Genomic DNA, 26,489 nt, shown 5'->3' with positions numbered 1-26,489 from the left:
AGGCCCTGCCCCCTGGTCACTCCATACACACACCCATTGCTTGCTCTCCCCCACCCTCACTCACTCCTTTTTACTGGACTGGAGCAGAGGGTTGGGTACAGGAGGGGGTGGGGGTTCCACTGAAATCTTCCTGTTTATGAAAAATACCTACTAATAACTGAGACTGCACCCACAAGAATGAGGGTTTGTTAGCAAAACCTGTTATTCCAAAATATAAAGGGCCTAATTCAAAAAGTCTACTTACATCAACAGGAAAATTCCAATTGACATCAATGGGTTTAGGTGGCTTTTGAAGATTTGTACTCATTGCCCACAGCATGTATAATGCATTATTCTCTGTAAAGACACAATCCCAACTCCAAGGAGTGTGGAGTCTAGGTACTGCATTATATATAGTTTCCTCTCAATTCAGAAAAGCTACAACAGTTTGAGAGTCTGCTGGGAGACAAAAGGGGAGGGGGAAATGACTAATTGTCCTGTGGTCTCTTCACTCATCCATTTTCATGCCTCTTCCTCTCAATCCACCCCAAGTCAAGCAAACAGCATGTGCAATGTTCAGCAGATGGGCTGGAGCTAGCCTGCATGGCAGCTGTGTCTCCCCAGCATTCAGATCAGCAATCAGACACTGGGACTAGAGAGGGAATTGGGATTATCATTAAAAAGAGATTAATCAACCCATCACTACCAGTCTTACTTGGAAAATGTCTATAAATAAATTATTAAAATGAGTCCTGCTGATGCCCCATCAGCTCATCGGCTGAAATGTAAATTAGGGGAACTGATGTATAATTCAGATGGGTTCCACTTTTCTAAAATTCTGTAATGCCCAATTCTATTCTATATAGATTCTTATGTTCCCCTCATCACCACAATATTCTGAGCGCCTTCCAGTCGTGACAAATGTTATTCATGTCACTTAATACACTTGTTCCTCATCCTCTCCACAAGGGGAGAATTGTGTGTGTAGTGTTTGGTTTGGCAGGGTTTGTCTGTCTTTAAAATGGGGAACATACTATTTACCTACTTCCCAGTGGTATTGTAAAGATCAGTCAGTGCTTGTAAAGCAATCTGAGGGGGTGCTGGGAAAATGCAAATTATTTTATGCAATGTGAAATATGGTTTGTTTTTGAAGTAAAGTAAGGAAAAGATGGAGACCATAATCCTAAATGTAGACATTATATGCCATGTTATTCCTTATTCATATCCCCCCTCCCTAATGTTGTTTCTAATTTGGTTGCATGTATGCAGTTTTATTTATAACATATAGTTGAAATCAGTCAGGGGGAAAGAAGTTAACAAATGACTCCTGTTTTCCTTCTGATGGGGTTGCAGGAATATGGAGAGGGAGAATCACATATCCACAAATTGGAACTTCATATGGAGTGGAATATACTTGTGGTTTTTCTGCCCAGAGAAACAAGCACCTGTGCTTCACCACCATTACTGTTCCGTGCTGGTTGCTGCACTGCTGAGCTCTGATGCAGCCAAAAGCCTTGGTGAGCACAGATGTGTCAAACTAAAAATAAGTTTAAGTTGGGAGGGCCAGTTTTAAACGTTTCAGGCAACCAGCAAGCTGCAGTCCACCTGCTTCTTCACAAGCTTTATATAACCCAACCCCCAAGACCATTAACTAAGTAGTAGTTTTGAGAAGATACTAGCCCTTCTTGAAGGTTTTTCCTCCCTGGAGCCACAGATGAGATGTTAGCAACAAACAGTGTCTGAGCATAGGCAGAGCTAGGATGCTTACATGACACAGATGGTGGCTTCTAAAGAGGATGGGAAGCCTTTACCAGGTTAATCTCTTTTCCTTCCACCTCAAACATGTGGCTTATGCCAAACAACATTGGTGGCCAGTACCGTACTTGGCAGGCAGGCAGGGAGGACCAAAAAGTCACCCCCAGTCTTGTTAGTGTTCTTTTCAAACCTACTTCCCTCTTTAAAGTTGGAATTCACTTTCCAACCAGCCAGGAACAAAGCCCAGAAGCAAGACCTGATAACTTCTTCTGCTGGATCATCATCTGTTACTAACTCACTATATAATTATCCTCCCCCACAAATAAATCAGGGTAGTTTTATTTTCGTGTTCAATGTGGAAAACTTATCTCCCTTTTGTACGTAAAGATTGTCTGGGATTTTTCAAACGAGACTAAAAGGAGTTTGGTGCTCAATTCCTATTGAGTTTTAGTTGGATTTGGATGCATAACACTTTGGCTCTTTGGAAAATTCCAGCTGCTAAATATGCAGTCTCAGATGGAGGCAATTTTCAGGTTATCCATAGTAGCAGACACTTGTTTGAGGTTTACTATGGTACCAATTAGAGGTTATTTATCTCCTTCATAAAACTGTCTCATTCTGGTTATTCATTTTCTCTGAAAAGCCAAAAGAGTTGGATTCATAAAACTTGTCTGGACTAAATTCTTCACTCAAAAGCCATGCTTGGTTTGGAAATAATACCTAGAGAAATCTTTTTCCATGGACGCTCATCATACATCTGAAGTAAATGGCTCCATATTAAACAGACACAGATCCACATTTCACCACCATTCAGAGAAGGTCAGATCTAGGATTTTGGTTTGGCTCACAAGACAGAGCCTGAGCAAACACCTCCAAAAATCTCAGGGCTGCTTGAAACGAGTGGGTTTCTCTGGCCACAGCTTTGTCTTAAGAAATGCGAACAGTATGAAGTGCAAAGTCAGTTCTTAAGTAGCATCACAGTGAAGTTTGGTGAGAAACATTTACACTAGTAATTGGTTGGGTAAATACATGAAATGAGACCCATTATGATACAGAAAACTGTTTTGGATTTGGATTTTGCTGACCAGTCTTCATTCTGAAGTTTTGAGCACTGTCTAAGCTATCCTTCCAAATATTTGCATTCTGTGATTTGCTACAGTCCCCCTGGATAGCTGAAATTGTAGGTAAACAGTTCACTATTCTTAATGTTGAAAGCTGCAAATGTTTCCTGAACTGTCCTACCACCCTTATGTGTTTAACTTACTCTTTCTGGTGATATACAGCACAGCTGCTTGTGATGATGACGACAAGGGAAAAAGAGACTTGTGGACTTTGTATATCATGCTATTTGTGCCAAGACGACACAGCTGACTCAACAGCAAGCACTGACAGGCACTGCTCATGCTGTCTGTAAAAGGACATTTGAATTGGGGGGGAGGGGAGTTAGAGAAAGAATATCTAAACAAACCAACCAGATCCCACTTTGATGATATGGTAAAACTTCCATTGCAGGAGGCCTTGATTAGAGACCATGCTAGGGCCAGATCAGGCCAGACTAATTATAACTTTGACCAAGGAGCTGGAGGAGGCTTGCCTGAGAGTCTTTAGCAGAACTTGGCTTTTGGGACTTGAAGAAAAATGTCACTAAAAAAAAAGCAGCTTGTTTTCTTACAAAGATAATCCTGAAAATATGCCCTGGTCACGGGGTTGAAAGGGAAAGAGCGACTAGGTTTCATTTCTCAGCAAGGCCGACTGAGAGCATTCAGAAGTCATGAGTCAGGCCTCCTGATAACGGAGACTTAAAATGAGTTCCGGGTTTTTATTTGCCTTCTGTTTTGAGCCTGGGACATTCTTGTTTTCAAGATTTCTCTCTCTAACCATGATGGCTAGGAACTAACTTAAAAATAAAAGCAGAGATTCTGATGCAGTCACATGATTCCAGGAGCTAGAGCTTTAAGAAAAACTATTGAGACGCTCATGATAAACGTTGATTACACTGATTTTTTTGCAAGCTCTCTCTTTTTACATACACACATCCCCTTTTATATAAGATACGTCAATCAAGTTTAAGGGTATCCCAAAGAAAAGCATGTTTACTGAGCCAGAATGTATGTTTAAGTTCCACTCTTGAGGGTTGAATTATTGTTTTCCACAGCACTTGTCAGCTAGTAATTGGGTAGCTATCAGAGCTCTTGGAGTCAGGGATCCTAGTGGAATGGATTCCTCCTACCCTGATCTTAAAAGGACTCATAAGTGAGCCAATTATAGCTGTTTAGGTGTTGGTTTTATCCATCACTGCTTTACCTCCTCCTCAGTCAAGTTCTCAAAACATGACTAGAGATAACTAATGTTGGAGTAGAGAAACAGGTGAAGTCTGGCTCTGACTCAAATTCAGCAACACTCAGAAATATGGCGTTAGGCAGCCTGGTTTAGAATATGCCTTAAGCTTGATAACACATGCAAAAAAAAAATCTTAATTAGAATGTATTTTGATAGTTATTTTTTATTTGAAAAGAGGTTAGGAATGAAGGGTGTGCATGTGCGTAATAGATATTGTGGGTTCAGTTAATGTTTCTTTTGAAGATCAATGCTATACTAAATCTCTCTCATTTGCTCTATGTGCTAAGTAGTTGGTTCTATTCTGGATGAAAGCATGGAGTTATTTATCAGTAACCGTTTCCTTTCAAGATGTGTGTTTTCATCTTACTCGTTGATTAAAAATAGTGGACTTGCCTCATTTTCTGCCTCTGCTTTGGTAGCGAGAAGTTTAACTAGATCTTGTTGGATCATTCTCAAAGGTTTCAGACAAAAGTCCAAGTTGGGAAGCTCTTATGAGCTATCAGCAGAACTGGGGGTGAAACTAACCCAGGAGATGGCTAGTACTTCCTGTTTCTGGCCAGGCTCGTTGCTTGTTTGTTTACTGTTTTTTTCCTCCCCCCCTCTTCCAATCTCTGGTTTCATCCAATATCTGGAAGTGGCTCATGCAAGAAGCAGAGTTAAATCTACTCTACAAAAAAGTTTTATGTTGGCATTTAGAGCAAAATTTTGTGGTGAGATGTGCAGCACGTTTTGTGTTTTACCCGAAATAGTTTCCCCATTCCTATTGGGAACATCATCCATCTGTTAATTCTGTTCATTAACCTAGCTTGTAAGTTCTTAGAAGAAGGGGATAGTCTTTCGACTGTTTGTTGAGTGCCTCGTCCAATGTGGTCCTAGATGCTACTACAGTACAAATAAATCAGCATTTTTCAGACTGCTCTTCAAACAAATTCTTAGACTACAATGCATATTGTGAACGTTATGACTGTGCCACCCAAAAGGACCTATTGTTCTGTCTATTATAAGGACCTCATAGTGAAGTGAAGTTGAGATAAAGGGAACTACCCCGGGACTTAGATTTTACCAGCTTCAGCTTTTTGCCCGTTTCCTCTTCTGCAAAATTATGGGTCTTGCCTATTTTGATTGTATCTCTTTGGGGCAGGGATTATACGGTGTGTTTATATAGTGCCTGGCATAGCGGTGCCCACGTCTTATTTAGTGCCTATTGGTGCTATAAATAAGTTTGCAGTTTTAATAGGGTTAATATCACTATCGTGTACCAGTCAATAAAGAATATTACTGTGGTACTTTTTAATATTATCTGGATCATAACCATCCAATACTTGCTCCTAAAACTTGAATATCACTTCACAAAGATTGATGGAGTCCCACAGCTGGTATAATCCCATGGAGAAAATACAAACGGTCTCATCTATTGTATCTGAACAGAGTGTTTGTAACAGCCAGCAGCAGACAGCAAGGGAGCCAGATCATAAAAACTGCACTAAATAAACCTAATCTACAGCATTAGTTGATACAAAACAGCAATAAAAATCAGAGGCAATAAAAGGAAAAAACTGGAAAGAACAGGTTCTTGAAGCTGAAATGAGAGGATTTAACTTAAATATGATGACTGAGATTCCTTTTCCCAGTATGACTGGCATATGCGGTATTAGAGATCATCACCCATACATACATGGGTATGTCATCTTGCATTCATGGTACTAAAATGTTACTGTCAGTTATACAGTCCACAAACACCACTAAGATTTTAGACTCCACTTCCCTGCAACCCACTCCTGCAGTTGCATCTGCTTGTTTAATCTATAATTGGTCCCATCCTCCTCTACCTCGGGGTTTAGTGTGCAAATGCAGGGTGGTGTTGGTGGCCTGTGATGTACAGGAGGAGGTTAGACAGATGATCTGGTGATCCCTTCTGGCCTTAAACTATATGTTGCAGGAGACAGTTTAGAAATTCATGGCTAGGTAAGCCTCAGCCAAATTCCCAAGGTAATCAGATGTCATGTGCCACCTCAAATATATTTAAACTCCTTAATTAGCAATTACAGAGCCATTGATAAGTCCGGTTAAGTGTCATTTAATGGATATGGTATGTGCAGCCACTGTTTGCTATCCTGTATTGTGATAGAATGGATGTGCTTCACTCAACAAAATTATTCTAAACTAGCTAAAAAGAAACAGACTTTCCAAAGCTTATACAGGAAGTCTTCTTGAAGTGTTGTTATACATTTGGAGAGGACTCAACTTTTGTTGCTTGTTACCCATGCATGTACAGATTGTCTTGTCTACCCACTTAAGCCATTACTTTTTTTCTGTTGTGCTTTGGTGCTGAAACCAGGTGCATGTAATTATACATGTGCAAAAATGCAAGTGCAGCTGCACACCTGATTTGTTTGTGCAGTTACTATAATTATGGGTGCAAACAGGACATTCCTGTGCATAATTCCCCAATGCGTAAAATGGTTAATTATGCATAGGAATGGCTAGTTACGTGTCTGGCGGTTTGTCCACACTTAAATTTGTTCATCCGACCACAGAAACTGCAAACACAAAACAATTGTACATGAACCTAATTTTAAAAATTAGGTTCCATACTGCACAAGTGTCCCCAATTTTTCAGACGGATATCTCTGTAAACACACACAAGAGTCTATATATAGCAATATACACTAATGGTGTTTAGGTTTTTGTACTGTAAAATTTTATAGCAAGATTTCAGCCTGCCCCTCAGTCCTGCATATTTAGCACCCAGAAACTTGTACAGACCAGAGGAGATGCTTTGGCTCTGTACAAAAAATTCTCATTCCACAGCCAATGTCTTAAATCTTTTTAGAGATTTGCAGATGAACTTCTGTCCTGAGAGTGGGGAATTGTGGGGTGAGGCGTGAAAGAACCTTACAGTGCAAATTGCAGAAGGGAGCTTAGAAGCAATGAGTAGAAGAGACTGGCAACCATGGAGATGGGTTAGGGAAGCAACTGGGAAGACTGGTGGAACATGGATGGGAACCAGACTGGAGGGTCAGGTGGATATTGGAGAGGGGTACTTCTTTTCGTAAGAGGTTCCCCCCCACCATGTATGAGACAAGCCACCCACCCCATACTGTAGGGTTACTTGTGAGTTATGATACTTGCAGATATTTTGGTACTGTGCATCAGTGGCATAGCAGGGTATTCCTTTTCCATTCCCGTCTCTTTTGCCCTTAGCTTGGGTTTCCTGATCTCATCCAGCACAGCTTCTCGGGCCTATGCCAAGGGTCCTAACATCCTGAGGGCAATGACTCAGCATTGAGGTAACTGGCTTGAGTTGGGACGATGGAAGTGGCAGTGTTCAAAAACGTTGGCCATCCCCTATTTCTCCCTTACAAAATCCAACCTCTCATACACTGGTCGCAGTGTAGTACAGAGACAGTTGCAGTGTTTGCCAAGCAACTGTATCAGCCCAAGCTATTACAATAAATAAATAAAAATTCCTGACCTCTTCGTTTCAGCCCAGTGCAATTGGAAACAGCCAAGACCAACACGCCACAAATCTCTAGGTTTCCAACAGAAACTATTCAGCCTTGGAGACAGCTAAGCTTAGATACAGTTAGTGGCCTCTGCAGCTGAGAAACAGACTAAGTTCACTCTTCTTATTAAATTAGACAGCAGAACAGACTTGAATGTTTGGAACTTGCACTGCACTTGGGCTTTTGCTAAGTCCACTTCAGCTCTTATTTTGGATCTACCTGCTACCCTAGTGAGAGCTCAACTGCTTGTTTCACTGATGTCTAAGCCACTGAACCCCTCATTTCTCCCCCCCCCCATTCCCGTCAAAGCAATCTAGTTTAGCTTTGCAGAGACTAAAATACTTTACCAGCTGCTGACCACCTGGTGCGTGTGATGACTTTAGGAAAAGGGAATAAGAAACTGAAAATAAACTGCACAGGACCAAAAAGACAAAATACAGGCCACACACTAGAAGTGAGAGAACCAAAAATAACAGTGACATGATCCATTTAATACTATAGTTCAGAATTAACCACTTGAGTGTCTTAGGACATCTAGCAAGTGTCTATCTAGCAATAGGAAAGTCACATGGTTTTAATGACCTAGACAGTGCGTCCTGGGCTCCTGACATTCCATGGCTGAAAATAGACTATATATGGCTGGGCCCCAAGCCTGCTGATGTCAAGCATCAACACTGACTCCAGGCAGCATTACAGAACAAGCATTTCCTTCCCTCCCCCACCAGTCTCGTTAATTTCATTTGTGAATCACCACACTTGCTTAATTCTTCTAGTACTGGGAATCAGGACTTACCAGGGAGATGAGCTAATCTAATGCATTGATTCCAGCCTGCTGACGCTCCTAGGAATTAATTGGAGGAGTGAGTAAGAGCCACGGTGAATTTGGCAGGTTCCACTGCCGAGGGGAATTCACTTTTTCAGCCCAAGCACAGGCCAGCTGCCTTTTGCTATTAAAAGTGCTCAAAAATGCAAGTCGTGTGTCCCATGTTAACTGGAGGAAAGCAAGTACAGATAAGCCTGAGCCAGCCCATTTGCTTTTGTGAATACTTCCTACGCCTCAGGTACGCCGATGTTTGTTTTACTGTGATTTGGAATGCAGAAATCACAGTGCTGGCCAGCGTTCAAGTGTGGTACGTGGAAGCAGTGTGGTTGGTGCTTCCTAGAATGCCAATATTCCAGGTAGCAAATATTTCCAAGTTTTTAGGCCATACAAACCCACCCAACCCTCATGCAAAACCGAAAGGTTGCTGGGTTTTTTAAACTCAGCTTTTTGTTGAAACACAAGTTACCGCTCAAGTAGTTGAAGCAAACAAAAATTAAACTAGTTAACATTTTAAAGAGACATGTAAACTGAAAAAAGCAAGATGAGTTCTGGGCTAAGGTGGTCACTCCCTGACATGTCCAGACAGTCTTCTTGCATATATGGTATATATCAGGCAAACTTTCAGTGCCTTGCACATCCAGCTGAGAGAACAAATGAAACAGCAGTATCTATAATCTCTCCAGCAAAAATTCTGCCATAACTGGCACTCCATGATACACAAAACACTGCTGTAGTGAATTATAAAGCCTTTTGGAAAGGTGGCAGTATTTAAACATAGGAGCAACTGCCATCCCCTCAACTCAAATGTTTAGCCTGCCACACTTTCTACAGAGAACTGCAGCGTGGATATGAGAACTAACCCTAAACTTCTAGGTATGGAGCAGGATTTTAGCTTCGTGGCTCCCATTGAAAAGTCATTTGGAGTCGTGATTAAAGAGCCCTAAAGTTCTTTGAAAATTCCATAATCCTGGGTAGTAGGGGGTGGCTTTGGGGGGGAGGGGGAGAAAGGCTTTGTCCTTGGGGTGAGCAGCAGTGGGTGAAGTATTAAAAGATAGCTGCTCAGACTGTCCTACCAGTCACTCAAAAATCAAGATTACGCAATGTGGTTAGGCGTGGACAGGCCTAGACTGTTGTGAAGGAAGAAAAGCTGCTAGACCAGTGGTTCTCAACCTATTTACCATTGTGGGCTGCATATGCAGCTCTCTGTGTGTTATGTGAGCCACATCCACACAATATATATATTACCTGTATGTCTGAGGATGTCACATGGGCTGCAGCTGCATGCTGATTGGGCCGCAAGCGGGCTACGGGTTAAGAACCACTGTGCTAGACAGACACAGACTGAAGAGTTATAGTCAGTAACTTGGGTGTTCTAAAGTCATGAAATTTGCTAACAAACTCTCCCCCTAGTTGCAGAATCATGCTCCAGTACCAGACTTAAAAAAAATAAAAATTCTAGCCCCTACGATTGCAGGGAGCCTCAAACATGAGCTGAGCACAAACTGTACAGTGTCATCTGCAGAGACCCTGAAACAAGCGTTCTGAGAGGTATGACCTGCCCCATTTATTTCAAATCACAGCCCTGCAGACTTGACAATTCCATGGAGCCAGCAGCAGGGAGTGGGAGCAAAAGCTACAGTCCAGTATGCAGCCAAGGCGTAGAGGAGACAAGTGCAAGCTGGTGAGCTAAGTAGCTTGGAGAACAGTGCAGCAGCTGAGATATGGGGAGATAAGCTGCTGAAGTCACCCACAAGCTACCCTGGAATAGATAGGGTACGTCTACACTGTAGCTGGGAAAGTGCTCCTCAGCTCTGCTCAAGCTGGCATGCTAAAAACAGAAGTGTAGCTCGGTGTAGCATGGGCTGACGCCTCTACCTACACTGCTATAATTTAGCACATCTGTCTACTGTTTCCACCTACAGTGTAGATGTACCCAAGGTTGAAGAAGGTAGTTCTCAGGTGGCCTGACTGGTCAATGTCACGGGAGCAGAGGCCTAGGGAGTGGAGCTCTGGCACATCCTCCTTTATCATGGCAGAAAATCAATCAGCAAGTTTTAGGTCAATGACTATTCAGCTAGGTGCGTGTGTGATGGGGAGAGGGAACAGGAACAAGAGGCATTTTATGGCAATAGAATAAATTAAGGTTGCTGTGGAATTCAGGGGCTACTGCCACAGAATTTGGCCCCATTGGGATGTAGAGTATGCAGGGTCCATATTACAACTGGTTATGATTGTGCCTCCAGCTAGTAATGTATCTGTGGTAGTTACATGGGTGGTCTCTGACTGGCTGCAAAATATCAGTGTTGATAAGGAGACACAGTGAGGTCAATTTAGGCCCCATTTTAGGTTTTTTAAATACATGATTTAACATATCATTAAATGTTTAAATTAAATGTTTCCACTTCACTTCCAGTGGAAGCCAACTTACTAAACCAAACAGCATAGCTTAAACTCAGACATTGCAGCATTGTGCTAGACCTTGAGAAATGGAACATAAAAACAAGTGAAATTCATAGAATCATAGAATATCAGGATAAATTGGATAAATCATAGAATATCAGAATAAATTGACTAATACATTTCCTTTGTTAAAGCAGAGAGAAGTACAAGAACTCAAGGCATGGATGAGGGGGATATGTTTGAAATCCTTTCCGTTTTAATAGTAGGTGATGGTTTAAAAAAAAGAAAAAGAAAAAAGATTTTTAAAAACAAAGAAGAGATGCTCTTTAACCTGCCGTGTCCCCAAGGAACGTTTGCTTATGACATAGGAACTTGTATGGCAAGGTTCAGGATGAGTTTTATAGAAACACTGAGTTCCTTCAGTAGCATAAAGGCCAGTGACCATCCAGATCAATGGGAGCGGAGAGTGCTGAGCAACTTTGAAAAATCAGGCTGCAAGAGCAATTTTGAGATTTGTGTGCTCCACCCTATAAAATTAAATCTAGCTTAAATAAGGGGATAGTGTTGCTCTCAATGGCACTTTCATTCGCTTAGAAAAAGGATTCATTCTTCAGCTGCAGAAATGGTAGAACTGGTAGAACGAATTCAGAACTCTTCATTACCGACTATAGACTGAGTGTGACCATATGCCACAAGGGAGAAGAAACAGAACAAGAATTCAGCAGCTCCTTTTATTACGAGGTATATCTTTCTGGGCAAAGATGACACCAGTACTTTTTGGTCTGCACTGACTGCCTATCCAATACCAGACAGGAGTGCCAACCCAAAAAGTGGGAGTCAAACCCCAAAAGTCACGATTGAATCTTTAATATCCTATTTTGGTCTGATTTTTTTAAATCTCTTCTTGCCAACTCCCAATATGTGTCATGGTGAGCAGCTTTGAGACTAAGCCTGGGTAACATTTTCAAAAGTGCCTAAGTCTTATTTTCAGAGGCGATTTAAGGACTTTAGAAAATGTTACCCGTAGGTTCTTAAGTGCCTGTGGGTAAGTCCACACTGCATTTTAAAACCAACAGCAGAGAGTCTCAGAGCCTGGATCTACAGACTCCATTTCATGCTAAGACCCTAAAAACAGCTGTGTAAATGATGAAGCTCAGGCTCCGAAGCCAGGGGAGGCAGGTTGGATTTGGCACTGTTCAGCTGAGTAAAATGTTTACAACTCTCAAAGAGAGAGGACCTGATTCTCCTTCCACTTACACCAGTGGGAATCGGGAATTCCACTAAAAATCAATGTGTTACCTAGATGTAAAACTGAGATCAGTCTTTAAATAAACGAAAGTTAACCCATACAGCCTCTTACCAGTCATGACTTGAAGACATCAAAAGATGGAAAATCCACCACTTCCTCTGGTAGTTTGTTCCAGTAGTTTAAAAAAACCCCAACAACCACCACCACCACCCCACCTCCTTACTCCTGCTCACTATTCCCCTGTTTTTACATCCAAGGATCACATAGCCCATTTTGCCACAAAATCTTACTGTGAGCTCATCATGTTCAATTGCTTGTCCACTTCGACTCTTAAATCCTTTTCAGAGTCACTGCTTTCCAGGAAAGAGTTCCACATTCTGTAGGAATGCCCTGTGTTCCTTATTCCTAGAGGTGTGACTTCACACTTGACTGTATTAGAAACAAACAAACAAAAAAACCACCACATTTTGTTTGAATGGGCCCAGCTTACAAAATGATACAGATCACTCTATATGACTGTCCTGTCATTATTTACCACTCTGCCAGTCTGTGTGTCATCCACAGATTTTATCAGCAGTGTTTTTTCAGATCATTAAAGAAAACATTGAATAGCATTCAGCCTAGTACAAATACTGCGGAACACCTCTAGAAATACCCACCTGTTGATCACTTTAGATAAGCTATTACCAGCAGGACAGTGGGGTGGGAGGAGGTATTGTTTCATATTCTCTGTGTGTATATAAAGTCTGCTGCAGTTTCCACGGTAAACATCTGATGAAGTGAGCTGTAGCTCACGAAAGCTCATGCTCAAATAAATTGGTTAGTCTCTAAGGTGCCACAAGTACTCCTTTCCTTTTGCGAATACAGACTAACACGGCTGTTCCTCTGAAACCTCTTACAATGATAATTCCCCATTGACCCTACTTTGAGATGTGTTAGCCATTTCTTTATCAAAGCACATGTGTTTTGTATAGTGGTAATTTTTAATAAAAAAAGGGGAAAGCTAAACAGAACATATCCAGTAAGAAAGCAAGCATTTGATTTCGGGGAAAGCATTTAGAACCAGAAGGTAAATGACAAGTACTCACTCCTGCTTATTTAAGTGGTGTCCAACAAAGGTTGACCTGGGACAGAGATGTCAGAGCTCCCTCTAAAGGGCATCTCTTGGAAATGTTAGTTAAACTAAGCAGTGGACACAGATTAAGCTATTATTGATCAACTTCAGGTTTCAGAGTAGCAGCCTTGTTAGTCTGTATTCGCAAAAAGAAAAGGAGTACTAGTGGCACCTTAGAGACTAACCAATTTATTTGAGCATAAGCTTTCGTGAGCTTACAGCTCACTTCATCGGAATGCATCCGATGAAGTGAGCTGTAGCTCACGAAAGCTTATGCTCAAATAAATTAGTTAGTCTCTAAGGTGCCACTAGTACTCCTTTTCTTTCTGCGAATAGTAACTGTGCTTTAAGAAAGCAGCACTCTGCATGGGTAGCGAAGATGGAAGAGCACTAGTAGATTTTCTAGTCCGTATCAAGTTTCTGTTGGGACCTATATAATGCAATTTATTTCTTCTACTTTCTTTGTGCAGTGGAATATTCCAGGGGTTCTCAACCTTCTTCTTTCTGTGGCTTCCCCAACATGCTATAAAAACTCCACCGCCCACCTGTGTCACAACTGATTTTCTGCATATAAAATCCAGGGCCAGTGTTAAGGGGTAGCAAGCTGGGCAATTGCCCAGGGCCCCATGCCTCAGGAGCCCCCTCAAAGCTATATTGATCAGGCCTCAATATCAGGCCTCAGATGGCAGGGCTCAGGGCCCCAGGCTTCAACCTCATACAGTGGGGCTTCGGCTTTCTGCCCTGGGCCCTAGCGAGTCTAATACTGGCCTGGCTTGGCGGCCCCCCTGAGACCTGCTCACAGCCCCCCAGGGGGACCTGAACCCCTGGTTAAGAACCACTGGAATAGTCTATCCAATAGGTCATGCATGCTATGCTGAGTTTTATATTTTATTCCTTGGCACATAAGAACAAAAAGATGAAGTTGTCAAAAGGAGTTTTGAAAAGCTTAAATTTTGTTTTAGCAAATATGTTAGTAGTCCATTTTGACAGGGAGTTTTCCAATACATACTTTGTGAATGAAGGTAGATTGGGAGACCAAGGAAGGAACTATCTGTTTACTTTGTGTTGTAGAAGACCTAGGAGAATCCACTGAGCTAGAGTTCAGTACCTCTGGAAAAACATCTCACTCTTTGGGTCATAACTTTAGGTGCCTACCTTTGAACAGTTTTGGCCTAATCATATCTCTGAAAGCAGGTTTTGCTGACCAGGAACAAAACAGGTATTCTAATATTTACGTAAAAAGAAAAGGAGTACTTGTGGCACCTTAGAGACTAACCAATTTATTTGAGCATGAGCTTTTGTGAGCTCATGAAAGCTCATGCTCAAATAAATTGGTTAGTCTCTAAGGTGCCACAAGTCCTCCTGTTCTTTTTGCGAATACAGACTAACACGGCTGTTACTCTGAAATCTGTCTAATATTTACGTACTGACTTTTGCCAAGTTACTGTCCAGATGTACTTTCAATTCCAGAAAATAAAAGGTCACCTCTGTACTTCAGCTGCTAATTTGAGAACTTTAGGTTTTTGCTTTTTATTGAAAGACTGTTGGTCTCAGCACTGTTTGTCCATAATACAGTGCTACGAGATGATGGCAGCTCTCTAGAAGCAATAGTAAACTAGGCTAAAAATTAATTTAGGCCAAGATTTTCAAGAGTGACTAGTGATTTTGGGTGCCAGCTTGACACCTTAGAGGACCTGTTTTTTCCCAAATGGGCAAGATCTCAGCACCTTCTAAGAGTCAGATCCCCTTTAAGATGTTTAAGATACCCCAAAATCATTCATTATTTTTGAAAGGCTTAGTTTTTAGCACATTCAGTCAGCTATGTTAATGCATATTTACCTCTTATAGAGTGATTAGGCTGGAATAACCTGCCCTATTTATGGCTATTCCCCTGATAAGTGAAGTAACACACCTCCTATCTCAGCAAATGCTCTTCATTAGCATTTTGGAGAAGAATAACTCCTCCATATGGCCTGTTAAGAAGCTTGACATGGCTCTAGTTGGACATGTGGTTGAGATTATGGAAGGTAGCATTGGTTATTCCATATGGCTTGCCTGTCACTGAACCACAGCACTTCACAATGAATAAATGTATAGGTCTCAGTATTTCTCCCTCTATAAGTCCCTTTGGGAAGGAATACTGCTTCACCACATTTCACAACAGGTATACATGATTATATCTGCTCTAGGAACCAATCTGGGGAAGTCCTATCACCTGTAGGTGGTCAGACTAGATGATCACAAGGTCCCTTCTGGCCTTGGAGTCTGGGATTCCAGTTTCTAGTTTGAATGGCTTTATAAAAGCTCTCTATTCAGGTTTGTTGACTCTGCAGCCAGAATCATCTCACTATGGAACACATTCCAGGAAATGATTTTCTTTTTAGACAAATGTATCCTAAACATTGTCAACTAGACACTACAGATGTTCTGAACCAACCCAAACTGGACAGCCTTCTATTGTTATCAGGTTCAGCGGCAGAAGAGTTAGATCAATAGATTGGTATTCAGGATTCCTGACTTTGCAACTGATTCACTGTTGCCTTGGGCAAGTTACTTCACCTTTCTCTTCCTCATATTCCCTATCTGGAAAATAATGGTGACTCTAATCTGCCTCCTATGGATGCTGTGAGAAGGTGTTCAGAGCTCTTTTTGTGAGAGCTCTGAACATATTATAGAAACAAAGTGTTAAAATAGGATACACATCATAGGCTCTGACTCTGTGGGTGCTCCAGGGCTGGAGCACCCATTTTTTCCCCTGTGGATGCTGAGTACTCATCAACAGCCCCCCCGCCCGATCAGCATCTCCCCCTCCCTCCCACCTGCTGCAATCTGCTGTTCCGCGGCATGCAGGAGGTGCAGGAGCGAGGGGAAGGAGGAGGTGCGCTTGGTGGAGGGGGTGGGGCAAGGGCAGGAAGAAGTGCCTGGTGCAGAGCCAGGGTCAAGCATCCCCCAGCACATTGGAAAGTTGGCACCTCTGATATACGTTTAATAATACTTTCTCAGTACAGGAAACAGGCACTGCACAGTAGATTGATAACATCCTTGTACTTGCTGTCACTCTCCTTACACACTATGCATCTACTCGTATGTGGTCTACTTCATTTGGGTATCACTACCTGCTTGATGCACGCTTACAAGTTACAACCTGCAGTGCCTTATGTTCGTCAGCGCATGCAATGAGAGATTGGCGCAGGACATGCAGCGCCATCCAGAACTCTGTCAGTTCCTGTTCTACAGCAAATTGTCTCCTAGTATCAAGACTGGTATTCTAAATAAAGAATACAGGAGAAAATTGTAGAGTAGATGAAAGCAGACTCATCTGCTGTGAAATGAGAAAGCCATTAGTTGTAAATAAATGTCATCAAACTGAAAAAAGCAGATAGATAAGAGTGATTAGAAAAAACAAGACATCCCCCCCCCCAAAAAAAAAAGTTTTTAGGTTTAAAATTGCCATTGCTGTACTCATCCTCCTGTCCTGGATGAAAGAGAAATCCCCACTTCCAAGATTGATGCCCATGCTACTCTGAATCAGCCAACAAATTGTATTCTTAGATCAAACCTTACTTCCCCTTTTCTCTCATGTGTCCCTGTGCTGAAGCTTGATGAATTAAGCCTGGTTCTGCAAACACTTAAAGCGCACACTTAACTTTAACCACAAAGAGTCCCACTGAAGTCAAGTGCTTAAACTTTAAGTGTGTCCTCAAGTGTTTTCAGGATTGAGGCTCAAAAGTCCAGAGAGGTCTACTGACCTTGGGTCACTTTCGTGGGAGCGCATCTGCTGCCCTTCAGCACAAGGTTGAAAAGCTTCTATCTAGAAGTTACACGTGTGTTGGAACCCCCTGTGGGATACTTTGAGAACTGCAATGTTGGTGGTCTCAACTGGAAGCAACTATCCTGGGTTTCTAGTCAGATCTCCCACTCCCCCTCACCCAAAACCAACAGATTTCACTGTTCAAATTTTGACTAATTTTCACTTGACTCCTGTAACAGCAAAAGCCATTGTTTATAACATATACCTCTTCACTGTTTACCTTCTTTGCTTCCAATCCTTTGCTATTGGTATCTCTCAGTTTACAGGAAGTGCCTGCTTATAGGGAAAATCCATTATACATATTTATATGTTAGCAGTTTGGGTGGACAACAGAGGTTTTTATAGAATGGAATTTGTATCTATAAACAAGAGTACAGACTTTGAGGCTTATTCCAGTCACGTAGTATCTTTTTTTAACAGAAGCTATAAAATCCAGGAAATAAATGTGGATTTATGGCCCATAAAAGGCTTAGTTAGAGCTATGACCTACTAGGTTATGTAACTTTATTTATTATTGGCCTTGGATGAAGTTCCTTTTCAAGTAACCCCACTAAGCCTATTTTATAGCATTCTTTTTATATAGGCTATGTTAAAAATGCAACAGTGTTAATCATTCAGTTATTTCAAAGACCTGGTTGTGGGAGGGAATATAGACTTGCTTTCCAAGAGGCAGTTACAGCCAGAGAGATTCAAAGCTTTGAGCTTCGGGGGGGGGGGGGGGGGGAATAAATCCTTCTCCACTCAGTTTATTGTAAATATAGACTTGTTAAAGTTAGAGATGGGATGAACTATTTATCTCAATATTCCTGCAAGCCTCCAACGTGAACTTGAAACAGATTTTCCTGAAGGGTTCAATAGGGGGATGGTTGGGTTCGAACCTCCACTGGTGCCCCTTCTCTGGCTCTTTAAGAGCTCACATACGCAGAGTCTCAAAGTGTAAGAGCACTCCAGGGAATTAGCTTCCTTGATCAGATCCTTCCTAAGAGATTAGGAGAACTGATGGACACTACACATGCACATCTTGGTTTATATAGGGCAGATCAATCCAGCATTGCTCAGTTGCCTATTCATCTATTCTCTGTTGGTAGCACATCACCTCACCCCCTGGGACAATCAGTTATGATGTGATTCTCTTTCACTCACAAGTGTTTGTAGTTGCATGTGAATGCTCTGAAAGTGTAATTGTCCCATCCATTTCAGGGCAGTCCCACAGAATCTGGGACTGGAGGCAACCCTGTCCTAACCACATACAGGAGAGGGGTAGACTGGTCCTTAATTCATTACTGCTTTGGGTAGGATTTTTCAAAGAAGCTTAGGGGAGCTAGGGAGACTTGAACACCAAACTTTAGATTAGATCAAGATAAATTTGATACACAAGGTAGAGTGCCATCATGATGGATATATGATCAGTAGGTGAGGGATCTGCACCTTTGTGTTCTGTGAGCCAGATATAGCACAAAGGCCCGAAGTAGAGAACTTGAGAAAGTTAGTGGTGCAGAAAGCTTAAAGTGATCTTCTTGAAGGAAGGAGGACAACTAATTCCTTTAGCAGAAAGAAAGACAGCAATTTCTACAACCTCCCTCTGGGGTGGTGCATTTTGAATGCAAGTGCCCAACAACAGACTGTCCTAGACTTTGCAGTTTTGTCTTTGACCATGAAACATGGAGACCAATCTTAGCTGACTCCGCCTCCATATGCTGGAGTGCCTCACGAAACCTGTCGGGGCTCTGTACTAAAAGAACAACACCATCAGCATAGTCAAGGTCTGTGAGCGAGAGATCATCGATCTCAGTGCCTACAGACCTAACAGAATGCTGCATACTGGGTCAGACCAATGATCTATTTAGCCCAGTATCCTGTCTTCCAACAGAAGCTAGTGCTAGCTGCGTCAGAGGGAATGAACAGAACAGGGCAATGATCCATCCCCTGTTGTCCTCTCCCAGCTCTGGCAGTCAGAGGTTTAGTAACACCTGGAGCAGGGGGTTGCATCCCTGACCATCTTAGCTAACAGCCATTGATGAACCTATTCTTCATGAACTTCTGATTCTTTTTTTGAACCCAGTTATATTTTGCCTTCACAACATCCCCTGGCAATATGTTCCACAGGGTGACTTATGTTTGTTTTAAACCTCCTCCTATTAATTTAATCAGGTGACCTCTGGTTCTTGTGTTATGTGAAGGGGTAAACAACAACAACGTTTCCTTATTCACGGTCTCCACACCATTTGTGATTTTATAGACTATCCTCTTCCCCCTTTGTTGTCTCTTTTCTAAGCAAAAGAATTCCAGTCTTTTTGATCTCTCCTTTGCAGCTCTTAAGTAACATTCTGAAATCCTGGGCTACATGGTGCTAAGGTGATAGCCATACTTGCCAAAGAATGGAACACAAGGTGTAAAGTCAACACTATATATATTTTAAAAAACAAAACAAAAAAAAAACCTTTCAGCTTTGAGCCTCATTGTCACTCCCTTCCCCTATCTATGGGTAATACTTGCCTACCTTTGTAAAGTGCTTTGAAGTCCTCTAGAAGGCTCTATACAACTGCAAAGCATTAGTTAGAGGTATATGACTATTGCAAAGAACAAAACACCCCCCCCCCAAAAAAAAAACCCACCACCAAAAACCCCACCAACCCATGAATATGGAAATAGCAAATATTGTGGGTGAAATACATATCTGTGTAGGACGGGTGCCTGCTTAGTACCACTTGGTCCCATAGCAGGACTTGAGCTGGTTTTTGGCATGTAATGAAGATTGCAGAATTTTTGCAGAAAGTAGATATTGAATGGGTACCCGTAAGCATTTGCACTGAAGCCCTGATTCTAATACATACACTCATCCAGCTGGGGAACAGAAGAAATAAGACATGTGAGCTCTGTACCTCAGACAAAATAGACTTTGAATAATCAGAAACTGCTTCTTGAATGAGCAGCTGACCAAGATCTATTTACACAAAATTACGTGGCAAATAACTTCAAGCCAATGAATTTGAGAAAGTTGCCATCTTCTCAGATGATTCATGGCTGGGGAAAAAAGTTAAAATTCATTGGATAGATAATTTGTTAACCAACTTTATTTATTTGGATTTAAAAGTACAGCAAAGAGATGCCTCTCTCATGTGCATGTGGCACCCCTGAGAGTTATTTTAAAAATACAATCACTATAAAGAGAAAGGAACCTGCAGCAACCACAAAGTCTCACAATCAAAATCTCCTCCCTAAGCACTGGGGCATCTCCCGTAGAAAGGCAAACCCATAGAAAGGCAGGGCAGTGCCCTGAAGGTAAATAAACTTAGCATTCATAGAGGCAGAAATTATGGAACAGCTGAAAAGCTTAGGCTGAAGAACAGCATCTTTTAAAAAAACCCAAAATAGTTGATTTATGCACAGTGTGTGTAGTAATTATTTTGATTAGCTTTTTATCTCTGAATTTTCCTTTTTGAGCTCAGCCTGACTGTAGACCTATAATTTAGGACACCTACATACCAGCCTAAAGCAACGTTCTGTGCAAGCAGTAAAAAGTTCGTTCCTGCTTCTCATCTGAAAGCCCAGCCATTTTGGCACAGAGACCAAGCAAGTCTGTTTTAATCATGAGTAGCTGCTTGGAAGTGAAATACTGTTACATCAGCAATATAAGCTAAGCAATACCATTGGACTTCTTCTCAGGGCTGGAGATATTTTTTTTATGAGCTGTTCAGATTTAATTCCCTTTTTCCTTTATCTCATTTGAGATCACACCTTGCAGTGCTTAAAAAAAAAGTCACAAAACTAGAACGCTTTCTACATGGAAGTGTCACTGTGAGGCTGAAATATTACTCCCAGCTCAGGCTGAGGCTTATTAAAATCTCTTCCTTCCCCATAAATTTCTTCCTTGCTGCCTGTTTCAACATTTTAAAATCCTTTGTGTCATTTTTGAGCTGGATAACTAGCAAGGACATGCCCTGATCTCCTCTTTAAAGGAAATACTGCAAAGGCAGCCATGACAAGTTGTTTCTGGATTCTTTTATTGGCTAGAGCTGTGTGAACTCAGTATTTGCTGCTTATGGGTTTAGGCCCTTCACGCTAAGACTTTAGGGTTGGAGACTTTGGAAGTTTGCAAAGGTGTAGCTACACCCATGTGTTTGTACTGGTGCAAATGCCTAATGTAAACCTACTGCAGCAGAGTGTTTTAGCCCTGTAGATTACCAGGTAACTTAGTAGTGCAAGGTAATGCAAAGACACTCAGTGTGGACAGGACCTTTCTGGGGGTGAGAGAGTTGGGTGAGAACATGTGCCAGCTAGGTAGGGTGAAGGCACACGGTCACCCTCCTGCAATGTTGTAGCAATTTGTGCACTTCCACAGCTGTGTTTGATCAGTCCCAATCTGGAAGTGGGACCCCATTGTGGTAGGCACTATACACAGATAATGAAAGGACAGTCCTTGGCCCAGGAGATCACGATCTGGGTAACATTTACTTCTGCTTAAAACTGGGGAAAACTCTACTGGTGCAAATCATGGCTTTCCTTGCCTATAGTTGAGGGCTGTTCTCGTGTAGGTACATTGAAGTCTGGTCATTGGTTACTGAACAAATTCCTAAAAGAGATGAGGCCTTTGTCTGGGACCTGAGCAGTGTTGAAAAACTGCTAGAAAGTGGTTTCTGTAGCCTGGTTACAACTCCCTACCACCACCAATGGATGTAGTCTTGTTAATGAAAGTAAAGCACTCTGCTAAGAATATTCTCGTGAGCACTTTGTGGACTCTTCACTACATAAAAGTCATTTGTCTCAGGAACAAAATGGGTGAGCGTATTACAAAGCAACAGGGCTGACTGGCTGTACCTCCCTTCCATATCTGCATAACAGCAGGTGTCTAGCTTCCTCCTGAAAAAAGTTACAGTTTCTTTGAAGGAGTTCAATATGGGACTTCCGTTACCAGGCATTTGAACCAAAACTCATATGGATAGCAGATGAAATGGCAGACTCTTTATTCCCAGCCAGCACACTGCAGAGGTTAAACCATGACTTTAGCCAAAGTCAATGTATGTTTCTGGCTTTGTTACAGATCAAAGTTGCCATGGTGAACTGACCTTTTAAGCACCTTGAAAAGTTCAGAGATTTGGCTGAGAAGCAGCTAGCCTTCAATGCTGCTTGCAAAAGCCAGTCATCTGACTTGTTATTCTAGCAGAGAGCAGGGCACTTTGACAGAGTGTATTCACCCTGGAGGTAGCAAAACTATTTCCCTGCCCCCATTCCCAACTACAGAGTTTTTACTCTCTGCCCTAGTGTTTTATAGCGAAGTTATTGCTGGTGGTCAGTGCAGGAGGCAAAGCTCATTGTTCTGATATCAACCACAGAGGCTACTAATTCCGTCTGATTCGAGCGTAATACAGCAACAGAAGAAGTGGAGTTGCAGCCATTTTATTTTTTTTATGGGGTTATGATTAACTTCAATCCGAATGCAAATCATCCTTAATCCTCTTCATCCCCTACTGAGCTGTGTTTGTGTTAGGAAACAAAGAACAAAACCCCTTATGTTGTCTTTGAGGCATAACACATGGAGGCAACATGTCTAAAATTAGCTGCTTACTGCTCACCACTTAGACACCCACTTGTGTAATATTGCTGACCGCACAGCGGACACTTGGCTTTTTTCCTTAAAATCAGGAGTGTGGGGCCCACACAACAACATTAAGCTTTGGGGATCCAGACTTATCCAGAGTCCAGTGGTGGCCAGATATGGGGTTTGGGTGAGACCCATCTGTGTTATTTATATGAACAAAGGTTTATTTTTTCACCTCTTGATCAAAATCCTTTAGCAGTGTTACACTATATACTCATGAGCGGTGGCTTGTAGACCAGGCATCAGATGTATTTAGAAGATATTGAGGGAATCCTGTATGGGGGAGCAGTTGCCCCCCTCTTTTCCAGATGGCTCCTGCCATCTTCATCCCTTCCATCACCTTCCTCCTGAGGGTAAACTCTGTTGCTGCCACTCCCAGTCCTAGCACGTAACATGTGGAGGGGCATCCAGGGCAAAAAGACACCACGTGACTGCACTGTGTGCACAGGCCTAGGACTAATTCTCCTTTCTGGCAGCAGCAAAACTGTGCGAAAGAGAAGTCCTAGGTAATTGTAATTCCCATACTTGGAGCAGTTGGGCTGCAGCCCCACTGGCTCACTCTGAGAGTCACGCTATTTTGCCCAGAAATCTAATAACCAAGATGTAAAAGGGATGGATGAGATGGGTCAGGGGACTAGTACTGGGTTATAGTCTGTCTCCAGATGAAATCCTGCCCAAGTCAATACATGATCCATGGCTACTACTGTCTGATGACTGGTGGTCTATGTGATTTTGGGAGATCTCAACCTAGTTCCACCACTACATTTGACAGTAACTGCCAGCTCTGTTGGCAAACTGAGAGGCCAAGAATGTGACATGGCATGTAGGAGCTTGGTCTCCAGGGCCATCAGTTCGGAGTTCTGTGTCCCCCCGCCCTTACCTGAAGGGACAGACCTTTGGTTGCATTGGTGGGCTCTGCCCACCAATCCTAGTTATCAGCTAGGCTGGCACCTCCCTAGGGTGACCAGGTGTCCCGATTTTATAGGGACAGTCCTGATTTTTGGATCTTTTTCTTATATAGGCTCCTATTATCCCTCACCCCCGTCCCATTTTTCACATTTGCGGTCTGGTCACCCGACCTCTGCCCAGTATTAATGCACTTTGATAGTCACCACTTACCGATGGAGCTGGTAGAATCTGATGCTTTAGAAGTTTGCATGGAAAATTACCCAATAAATGTGTATTTGGTTCTTTTGTAAAGTGGTGCTGGACTCTTCATTTTTGGCTTGTGCCGTTCTTGCCATCAGAAACAGAGCTGAAATCACCAGCAAATAGCCCCCTGCTTGCCACTTTGCAAATCAGCAAATAGTTCGGAGAGATGACATGTGCAAAGTTCACAAAAATAGGGGCCGGTAGGACAGAATAAGTGGGAGGAGTTGGAATTCTATGGGCCTGGTTCTCCTTGCATAAGTTTTACACTGGAGTAACCCCAGTGACTGCTACTGGGCTACTCCCGATTTATATCTAAATGACAGGATGATCTAGCCCTGGACCTCTACCGCAAAACCATATTGTAGTGTAGACTATTTTCAGTGTCTCCACCTAGATCAGAAGTTCAATTTTAAATTCTTAGCTTCACCATTCATTATTATGTTTCCACCAACATGCATAGTATAGTCATACTATGGTTGTGTTTCTTATTGCTCCAATTATTTGCATAGTGGCAGAACTGGGCAAGGTGTTCAAACTGCAAGTGACAGGTCACTGTCCCAAGGAACTTTAATTTAAACTAAGCGTTTACAACCTAAATCCTGAAAGTCTCCTGATTGGATGGAATCCTTAATGGGGAGTTAGTTGTGGGTCCCTTTTCATGAGCCTAGAGCAGAAGTTCACCCAACCACCGTTCACAGTACCCGTCTGCACTTTCACAGCCAGAGGTTTATGCCGATTCTGCGTGCCGCACAATTGCGTAGTAGTTCACCAGCTTTACAGCACGGATGGCACCTACGCCATCCTGACAGAAATAGTAAGAATAGAAGTACAGCCACTGACACAAGAATTTAAAACAAAACAAAAAACAACCACCCCATGAACTGTGGATTTGTGCTACAGTTGAAATGAAATCTCTTTAAAACCAAAATCTTTCTTCATGGAGCAGGGGTGCGGAGAGCCATTGAACCAAACTATAAACCCCGTATATGATGGAAACCACTTCCAACCAGGGGGTGCTGCTGCACCCCTAGTCCCAGCACCTGTGTCATGAAGGATACCATAGTGTGTGTGTATGCTTGCTCTCTCTCTCTCACACCCCCCCCCCATCATGCTGACCAATATTGTCTCATTGTTCACTTGTACTCCGCCATCCGTTTACATCCCTCTGTTGTCTCTTACTTAGATTGTAAGCCCCTTGGGGCAGGGACCATCTAGTTGGTCTGTTTGTACAGCACCTAGCACAATGGGGGCATGGGCCATGACTTTAGGACTCTGAGGCCGTAAGAACTTACAGGTTTCCGGTCAAAGTTCTCTGGTGCCTAGAACTGTAGCATTCCCCTTTTAATTGGGAAATTCAAGATAGACATCTCTTCAAAATGCACAAGAGATTTTTGCTGGTTGGCACCCACACAGGCCAAGTATTATTTGCAAGCTGAGTCATCCCTACTCTAACGGTTTTGTATGTGATGTTCAAGTCTCCTCTTCTATGTCTCAGGGGTTTTCGTTATTTATTGGGCAATTTTGACAAGAATTCTATTTTCCCTGCCCACACAGGCATGCTGCCATTCTCTCCCTGAACAATTCAATTTGAAGCCAAGAAAGCCCTTGCATCCTCTCTCCTCTGTATATTCAGTCCTCTTCAGATCAGTCTCTAAGAACATTTCCCCAGGCGGTTATCCGAGGGATCTACTAACATGCAACTGCTAATGGATTTGATTCCTTCCTCTCCCACTCCAAATGTAGCATCACAATCTCCAGGGCCATGACCTGGTAAGTCTGTAATAATCTGCTGCCCCTGAAGACTGGCTCAGCTTTGTATCTTCAGTAGCAACTGTCTCTCTGCAGGTTTCAGATTATTTGTTTCCCTTCCCACCCCCACAGGGAGTTTGTCTATCAGAACTATAGCTCTTGCTACCAGCCAAAAGTGCCACTGAAGATTGTTGGGAGAGAAAGTAAATGGTGGTTTAAATAAAGCTCAGGGCCAGGGAGGCTGCAGAGTAACCCCTTCAGCAGCTTGGGCATTTCTGGCACCACATAGTCCCATTCCCAGGGCAAATCCTGCCCCCACTTTACTCCACAGGCATGGACGGACCTGCCTGCTGCAGAGGGTCTGCTGCACAGGGCAAAAAGAAAAGGAGTACTTGTGGCACCTTAGAGACTAACAAATTCGGAAGCTTATGCTCCAATAAATTTGTTAGTCTCTAAGGTGCCACGAGTACTCCTTTTCTTTTTACGGATACAGACTAACACGGCTGCTACTCTGAAACCCGTCATTATGCACAGGGCAAGAGGCTAGTAACTTGCATTCCAATAGGCCAGGGTACAGCTCCCAGTACAGGGGGAGAGATCTAGGGATGGTAGTGGAAGAGGAGCAGGGATAAGAGTAGATCCTCATCTATATATTTATTGGTCAACTCTCTCCCATTTTGGAGAATTGGGTGCAACAGACTGCTTAGGAATTCAGCAGGGTTAGAACTCGGGGCCTCTCGCACCAGAAACCACTGGTCCCTGCCACATGAACTGTAGCAATGTGGGGGCCCTTTGATACACTTAAGCAGGTGTGACATCCCACTTGGAGGGTAGTGGTAATACTGTTGTAAATACAGCCCCTCTGTCTCTCTCAGGCGCACATGCTCTAGTAGAGACTAGCATTCTCATGATTAACTCTGACCATTTGAGTTTTCATCCTGATTTGTGCACTCTTTGGTGCCTAGTTTTTCCTCCGAACCCTCCCCCCTCAGTGTTTGTTATGCAGATGCCT

At 42.6% G+C, this 26,489-nt stretch overlaps 2 long non-coding RNA genes across 3 annotated transcripts in view; one reads left to right on the top strand and one right to left on the bottom strand.

The window, feature by feature from the left end:
* Positions 1-8,603, bottom strand: part of LOC142069035 (uncharacterized) — a 46,309-nt gene extending 37,706 nt beyond the window's left edge. The window contains exon 1 of the long non-coding RNA XR_012664902.1: positions 8,374-8,603. This is a non-coding gene — a long non-coding RNA (uncharacterized LOC142069035). The remainder of the gene's footprint in view (positions 1-8,373) is intronic.
* The window catches only part of LOC142069032 (uncharacterized), a 98,641-nt gene that overhangs the window by 49,885 nt on the left and 22,267 nt on the right, over positions 1-26,489 (top strand). The window lies entirely within an intron of this gene.

Source organism: Caretta caretta, chromosome 14, assembly GCF_965140235.1.
Source record: "Caretta caretta isolate rCarCar2 chromosome 14, rCarCar1.hap1, whole genome shotgun sequence".
NCBI classification, from domain to species: Eukaryota; Metazoa; Chordata; order Testudines; family Cheloniidae; genus Caretta; species Caretta caretta.
The sequence above is the reverse complement of the archived record's forward strand: the minus strand, read 5'-3'. Positions and strand labels throughout refer to the sequence as shown.